Genomic DNA, 8,951 nt, shown 5'->3' with positions numbered 1-8,951 from the left:
TTTTTTCTTCTTCTTCGATCAAATGTTTTTTTAATTTTATTATATTCGATTCAAGCTATAAGCAATATTTTACATCTTCGCGATTTTTGTTAACTGTTTTATTATTGTACTTTTAAACCTAAACCGCGTTTTAATTCACGCCGGTAAGTTTGATTTCCTATTACATTTTTCTTTTATTTCATGATTTTTTTCAAAATAAGGTTTTTTGCGATATCGACACATATAAAGAATAATTTTTATCTTAGGATAATTATTCTTTATTCAGAAATATCGCATTATTTATGGCAATTAGATGTGTCTTGACAACGACTATTTGCTTATACCATTCTTGTTTCTCTACCATTTAGTTTTATATTTTTATTTTATTCATGTTTTGCATGTTAATTTGTGTATATATATATATATATATAGATTGACCACTAAGGGTCCTTTTCCTGATTTTGTTTTAAATTGTATTTGTCATCTTATGAAAATAATCCAATTTGAATACTATGTTGAAACCAATTTTTAAGCTGTTTTTGTACTTTTTTTCCATCAAAGCTCTAAATGGTAAGTGGTTCTCCACAAATTTCCTTCTTCATCATTTAACAAAATTTAATATCAAATAATAATAACCTAAAAGGATGGTTTGGATTGTATTAAGGGAAAAAAATCACGAAAGATGAAACCTAGTTTAATAGGGGATGGTCTTATATAATGCCGACGTCATTTTTAATTTACCTTGTTTAAAAATACAAAATAAAATTCGTGGAAAACCTCTTGTTCACAGATTTCCTTCCAAATTTACGCGTAAACAGAAAATTTCTAGACATTTTTTAAAATTTTTTAGATGCTCAAATAATTTTTTTTTTCATAAGTTCTGATTCAGAACAAAGTTACGTAACGTTTTAAACAAATATTTTATGAATGATAGATAGTAGAGGAAGATTTTAAATGCTCATATCTTGCTCAATTTAAAACGAATTTTTTCACATTTTAGAATATTTTTGTCATTAATTAAAATTTTGTTTAGTTTTAGGAAGGTTATTTTGAAAAATAATTGAAATTTTTAAAATTTAAAAAAAGCCAGAGAACAAAGCAACGTAAAGATATAACCTTGTCGTCAGCTCACACGATTATATATCTAAAATAGTGTTTTACAATGTTGTATTAATATTAAAAAACCAAACTCAGTGGCGCGACAGCCCTTAGAGGGCCAGGGCCTACTGGGCCCATCTCAGTTTTCTTGACCTTAGACTCTGGAGTGCAGGAGCAGAAATTCCGGTCAGGTGGTCAGCCGAACGCGGAACCCCCAGTGTTTAGCTCCCAAGCATGCTTGGTACTCATTTATCGACCCACTGAAAGGATGAAAGGCTGAGTCAACCTTGTCCGGCCCGAGGATCGAACCCAGGACCTGTGGCACGGGAGCACGAAGCCACTACCACTCAGCCACCGGGCATCTAATATAGCCGAAGCAAAATGTATCTAAACAATAATGTATAGAACGAAAAAATGACAATTTGGAACAAAAAAAACATATCAAGCAAAAAACATAAAAACTCCAGAAAATACAAAAAAAAACGGGAATAAAAGAAGAAGAAAAAATAGGAACATATAGAGTGAGAAGCGAAAACAGACATCCCTGTACTTACTGACATCTCACAAAAATGTTTTAAAAATATTTTCGTTACTAAGCTACCAGATCATTACATATGTAATTAAAGCGCAAATAGATATATGTATTTCTTTAAGGTGGGTTCTTACTAAAGTACCGAACCGCATTTGATTTGCCTGTTCACTTGGAGTATCCCGAAACTGGATTTGCTCAAGGTAACTACATAATATAGTGGATAATATAAAGTTTATAATTAATTCAAAGGTCCAGTTTTGAATATAATATTTAAATTTCGATAAGGTTTGGAGAAAATAGAAAAATTTATTGAAAAATACAAAAAAAAAAGAAAAAAGAAAAATACATAAACTTCTAATATTTAATTAAAATACATGGTATTTTAATTAAATATTAGAAGATTTTTAGTCACGAATTTGCCATGATAAGGAATAAATTTTGATACCAAAAATTTTGATAAATAAATTTATAATTTTAACTCAATTATTTTGTATAGATTTTAATTACCTTGGTTGGATATCCGTTGTTATTTAACCGAAATTTTGGAAGAATACGTCTATTTTATTTTGGAAATATTTACTACGAATTCTTTTAGTTCTATTTATTTGATTAGATATTTTCTTCTTTTTTAAAAACAAACAAATTTAATATTAAGAGTGTAATTTTTTTCAAAATAGTGTAGAAATAAGTTAGCTAAGAGAGATGAAAAATTAGATCCTTATGGTATTCCGTCAATTTGAATATGTTTTCCATTGCAAAGATAATTATTAAAAAACAAGTATTTCACTTATAAATTCACAGTAATCAAATTTGCAATTAAGGAATATTTTTATAATTATAGTTATACCTCAAATGTGCAATTTAGAGAGTTGAATGTTTTTGAAGTGAATTTTGGAAATCAAAAGTCGGGATAGATTTAATTTTATTTTGTTCAATAATAAAATATATTGATTACAGGTGATAATCCATGAAAAAACTTTCCATAATACTATTATTAATAATTTTATTTGAGTAGTTATAGAAAATAGTGTCAGGTTTAGTTAGATAAGCATTAGATCCATAAGTGATTATTCTAAATTTGGTAAGAATTTCTGAAAATTTAGACTGATAATTAAGTATGGAAATTGTAGATTATTGATTTAAATTTTTTACCTCTTATAGAAGATTAAATTTTTTTAATATTATAATATTACTGTTTAAATTAATCAGCGTGAAAATTAAACCATTTATAAATTCTGTTTGGTTCTTTTGAAGTTGCTTAATGTCAAGATCAGTTTTAGAAAGATTTGTTTAATTTTTATAGTTATTTTAGTTTCTTTCATTATTAAAAATATAGTTTTTAAATCAATAATAAACAGTCGTAAAAGTAAAGAGTTGAAATCTTTAAAGATTATTGAGATCATTATAAAAGCATTTTCGAATTTATTAATGGACGTATGGAAAACGGGTCTAAATTGTGTGACATTTCTTAATCTTATGCAAAGGACCTGTAATAATATGTTCATGGTATTTACCAACACAAATTCTAAATATTTCTCTTTTTCACAGTGACATTCATAATGGGATATACTCATTTTTTTCCTAACATTATTCCAATTAAAAATATTTCTGTCCAGAATTTTATTAAATTTATAGATTATTTTTACCTTTTTTTTTATCCTTTTAAACTTTTTTAAAGGAAACAAATTTCTAAAATTGTCAAGTATGTAAAATACTTTAATCTTTTTCAATGGCAGAAATTTAACAGATGATTGCTTAAGATGAAAATTTTGCTTCGATTAATTTTTCAAAACAGAGATCATGTCTCACAAAAAGGTTTTTTACTTATTTATTCTTTTTAAAAAAGAAAGCTTTCCTAGAAAAAAAAAGCTTTCTTCTTCCTTTTGAAATTTATCAAAATATAGGAACAAAAAGGTTCTTTTTATTTATTCATTATTTTTCAAAAGCTTTCTTAGAAGGCCATCTCCATTTAAAATTTATCAAAATATGGGAGAAAAAAGGTTCTTTATTTATATTTTTTAAAAAACAAAAAGCTTTCCAAGAAGGCCGTCACCTTTTGAAATTTAAATGTAGGAACAAAAAGGTTTTCATTTATTTGTTTATTATTTTTTAAAAGCTTTCTTAGAAGGCCATTTTCAAAAGAAAATTTGAAAATGGCCTCTTTTAGAAAGAAAATTTTTGCTCTCTTTTTCATAGAAATCATTTATAGAAATTAATCAAAATATAGGGAAAAAAAAAGTTTTTTACTTGCTTATTTTTTTTAAAAGCAAAAAGGTTTATTATTCATTATTTTTTTAAAAGCTTTCTTAGAAGGTTATCTCCTTTTGAAATATAGTTTATTTTTGCTCTCTTTTTCATAGAAATCATTTATAGAAACGTTTTATAAGAGCATCAAAGGTAGCCAACTTAGAGCAGCGCATGAATATGTTATTTAAAAATACACCCATTGTATGACTCAAATAACAAAATTGAATGGCCATTATTGAAGCTAGAATTATAAGAAAAGTAATATTTTTTTCAACTCATTAGCAAGATTTCAAAAAATACAATTACATTGACCTCACGTGACATCTGTGTGCTTTACATCATATACTGAGATTAAATCTCTGTTACAACTCATAAAAACTAAATAAGAAAACAAAATCTATCCTATTTTAAGAGAAAATTACTAGCTACTATAAAAAAATCTTTGAGCGTCATATTTAAAATTAAAAAAAAACTAAAAAAAAAACTCTGTAAACTTTTTTTTTAAAAAACTCTCTCACCCAGAGCTACAAATAGGGTTTCCCATTTGGGGAGGTATGTTTTTATTTCAAGTAAAATAGCAGCTGAAATAAACAAATAAATAAACAAATAAAATTCAATTAAATAGGTAGTTCTAGCATTTAAGTTTTATCACTTATTTTGAGAGAAAAATAGCATTCATGCACCCCATTAATTTAAAATAGCTTTTACATTCTTATTCAATGAGAGATCAACACTATGAGTAGGACTTTTTTACTTAACAGAAGTGGTAGCCAACACTAGAAAATATCCCTCGAGTTTGAATGAACGTATACTACCACCTCTTTAATAGAAATAATAATAATACAAAATGGTTCCTGTTCGTCTATTCGGGAAGGATGGGTTAAAGGGGAAAAAAACAGTCGAACTAACAAACGGTAAAACTTGTAATTGATTTTTAAAAAAAAGTTTCAATTGACTTCAATTCAGCGATATTTTGCCTCAAGTTAAAAAAAAATTCAAACATTTTATTCTACAATAAAAGTTCTTCTTAAAACAATTTGTATACTTCATAAAAAATCACTGGAACTTAAAAGAAAATAATAAATTATCTATAAAATCTTTTTTTAACTATTTAAACGAAACAAAATCAAAATCACTCAAAACTAAATTCGAACAAAAACTTACCGAAATCTCTATCATAACTGTAAAATGTTCATAACACTGAAAAAGTTTCAATTCAAAAACCCATTAAAACTGTGGAAGAAATATCGTTTGAAATGAATCATTCCGAAACCGTAACTGATGTTCTACACGAAAAATGGTTCGTGTGTCGTTTGGGAGGAGAGAGAGAGAAAATCTTAACTGTAGCGTAGAACGCCTTAAAGGGTTCATTCAGATCATGAATAAGGATTCTTCACGGTCCAGTGAAATTTCCAATCCTTTCAACAAAAATCACCATTTTTTTTTTTCTTTCAAACTCGAACATAACCGAAAATTAGTAATTTTTACTTCATTAAATAGTCTTTGCGGAGGAATTATGCTTCCTTCATTTGGCAGTAACGAAAGGGTTGTTATTCTCTCACCCAGTAGTTCTGCTTCGTTACATCAGATCTCTAATAAGAAAGATCTAAAAATATTTAGTGGATCTCTAATCCGGTGAGCGTACATAATACATTCCACCTGTCTATTTGAACATGATCGCAACCTTCCATCCCCCCATCCAATTCCTACTATTAGTTCCCACTCTCCCTATATCTTGTTCAAATTTTCTATCGTTCATAAAATACTTTTTATTCATTCACTCAAGTACAAATACACTTGTTTTGATGTTAATACAGTTTTTTCAAAATATTAATTGATTCATTTAATGGGGATGAGCGAAAAACGACATGGAATTTTCTGATGGGTTAAGCGTTACTCAATGTTTTACATTTTACTATAAGCGATTCTGTATTTCACAGATTTCAAAGATAACATCAGTGATCATTTGTAACTTATAGCTCGATTTGTACAAAAAATAGTTTATTTTTATATTACTTAATAATAAATGAAATGTCTTAAAATAGAATGAGACTAACAAAACAAATGCTCAAAGTAATAAACTTAAATTAGCAACTTCTTTAAAGTAACTATTGCTTTAAAGCAATACTAGAAAGCTTACACGAGAAGTCGCTTATTTGAATAAAAGATTATAGTTTTACAAACGATAGTATTCTCGCTTTTTTTTTTGCACATTTTTTAAGGCAAAGTAATTTTAAATTATTCGCTTTAGGCTATATATAGCGCCATCACATTTCGTCAATTACATGTCAAGGTCTTTCTTTAGAAACAATTTTTATAAAGAAATGTACCATAATAAATAAAATACGTAATTAATTTGTTTGATATAATAATAATTTTTCCTTTTATTTTAAGGCAAAATAACATTTGCTGCTCAATAATTTGCTCTGAAATTATTAACTATTATTTAAATGTGTGGGTACATTTTTATAGAACATTTGTAAGCTATGAAATATGACTTACATAAACGATATCAAATATATTTCGGAATGGAACACAATAGATGCAAAGTCCTCTTTCAATGGTTTTTAGTCAATTAAATTTAAACAAGTTATATCAACAAAAACAAAAAAAATTTTTAAAGTCAACTTAAGTCAACAAAGAAAATTTTTATTTTAGTTACTTTTTATTAAATAAATACAATTTTTTCCCCATATTAAACTGAAATGAATGAATTAAATTTAATGAATGAATTAATAGTTGATAAAACTGTGTTTACATCATCCACTACAAGTTTTTAAAAAATGTATTTGAACTTGAAAAGATGAATTAAAAGTATTTTAATTGAAAATTTGAAAGTATTTTAATTGATTGAAAGTATTTTAATTGAAAATTTGAACAAGATATATAGAGAGAGTGTGAACTAATAGTAGGAATTGAATAAAAAAAATTAATTAAATATGATCAATACAATATATTGTTTTCTCAAAATTTTAATACATCATTGTGAACTTACTTTTAAAATATTTTTCTGACTGTATTTAAAAACAGCAAATCGTTTTCTCAAGCTATATGCAAAGGGTGAAATCGAAGCTCTAAACCTCATTTTATTCGTTTTAAATGGCAAATAAGGTTGGTTTTTTTAAGACCTTGAAAATCTTTCCTGTAGTTGCGAAAAAATATTTTTTAATTTCTTGATTGTTTACAGCAATTCCACCCTTTCTTTACATTCAAAATATGATAGAGAGACATTATCTCACTACGGAGCATGAAAATTCAAAATTATGATTAGAATATCTCGTATTTATGTATGCATCATTAGGTGGAGCAATGTTCCATTTTAATGTTAAATAATTTTGTTGTAAAATTATTAAGATTCAGTTGAAAACAGAGAACGAGATGCCTTCCAGCGTATATCATCAAATGAAGCATAAATCCTGAAAGATGCATTATTCAGGTTACTCATTCTCTCTATTTCACGTTAAAGTAAACTATTTCGGATGATTGTTTAGTTCATTCTGTTTTCCGATTAACAGAAATAAAACGATGAAAGTTGTCCGAATTCGTGGTTTTCTTGAGAAAAACCACTCCAAACTAATTGTTTCTTTATTTTAAACAATATTCATTTTTATCCTACAGTCTTTGGCTTATATAATAAATATTCTATATTTGTATGATATATCATTTAATTTATCCTATCATCGTATTTATATGATATATTGTCTCATATAACCCATTGATGCACGAACCCATTGATGCAAGTGCAAACTGGTTTATAGTGCCTCTAATAATATGGCCGGGGACTGTACATGTAAATATCTTTACATGTTATCTAAATATTAATTTTCGAATCCTTGCCGAAAAACAATGCACAAAAAACTTAAAGAAAATAAAAAAATCTGAATAAAAACCCATGACATGTGTGCTTAAATATAAAGAGTATTGCCTCGTGCAAATCATGTAATCATTTAAAAACTACAGTGAATCTAATCATTTGATCTGATACCTGACATTCTGGCCATCAAACAGGTTACCTTGATTAAGAGGACGCCACACCGCGGAAGAAAATTTTACATCCTCCTTTATTATTCATTTAAAATTTAAAGTGCATAAAAAGTGAGTTCAGACAATTCTAGAGTAAGCCATGGAAGTTTCAAATACTGAAAAGAACATTTTAAAGTATACAAATGATGAGATGTCAACTTAGGATGACACAACTAAGAAGTTCTCTTCTAATGATTTGTTTGCATTCTGAGTATTCTTTTTTCAGCCACTAAAATTTCATGACTTACTCTTGGTTTGACTGAACTTACTTTTTCTTACTTTCAAGTTTTAGTAATGAAGGCGAATAATAATTTGCGACGAAATTTTTGTTCCGCGGTATGGCGTCCTTTTAAGCAAAAAACTAGTGACTTAACCGAGGATTCTTAAATAAGACATTAAGGGTCATACTTATAGTATTCGAACATAATTTAACACGTTTTATGACAATCACAAAAAAATTCTTTAAATAGCTTAAAATACTTAAATAAAAAAATGAGTCATTTTTAATACCGATGGTTTTTTTAAAAAATATCAGTACACTGTTTTTATCAAATATCGTTTAAAAAGTCTTCTGAAATTAAAATTGTCTGGATTTTTTATTGATGCATTCATTCATTTCAATTTTAAAAAAGTCTTTAACTTCACATTATTCAAAATTATAAGCAGCGTTTAAAGTTTTATATTGTATATATATATAGTACCGCTCAAAAGTATCAGTACACCTAGAAACTTATAAAAAAAAATGGCAAAATTCAAAGTGTCATAACTTCTTTAAAAATGATCAAAAATGCTTCTGCTTTATCTCATTTTGAAGCTTAAAATCTCTACTTTTATGTACTTTAATTGTTTTTAATTAATATATTTTGCAACTTTGTACAATTACACTCTAAACAATCATAGAAAATTGTATTAATTTTTTGTGAAGTTTGACGCGATGTACGGGCACAAAGGGGTTAGATATTGTTAATTTTTATTATACCATTGAAAAATTTGGACTTTTAGCTTTCATTTAAAAAAAAATTTTCCAAAAAAACATGTTTTTTGACGAAGTTATTGTCAAATAAAAAAAAAG

This window comes from Parasteatoda tepidariorum, chromosome 1 (genome assembly GCF_043381705.1).
Source record: "Parasteatoda tepidariorum isolate YZ-2023 chromosome 1, CAS_Ptep_4.0, whole genome shotgun sequence".
NCBI lineage: Eukaryota > Metazoa > Arthropoda > Arachnida > Araneae > Theridiidae > Parasteatoda > Parasteatoda tepidariorum.
This window is presented reverse-complemented; position numbering follows the sequence as displayed.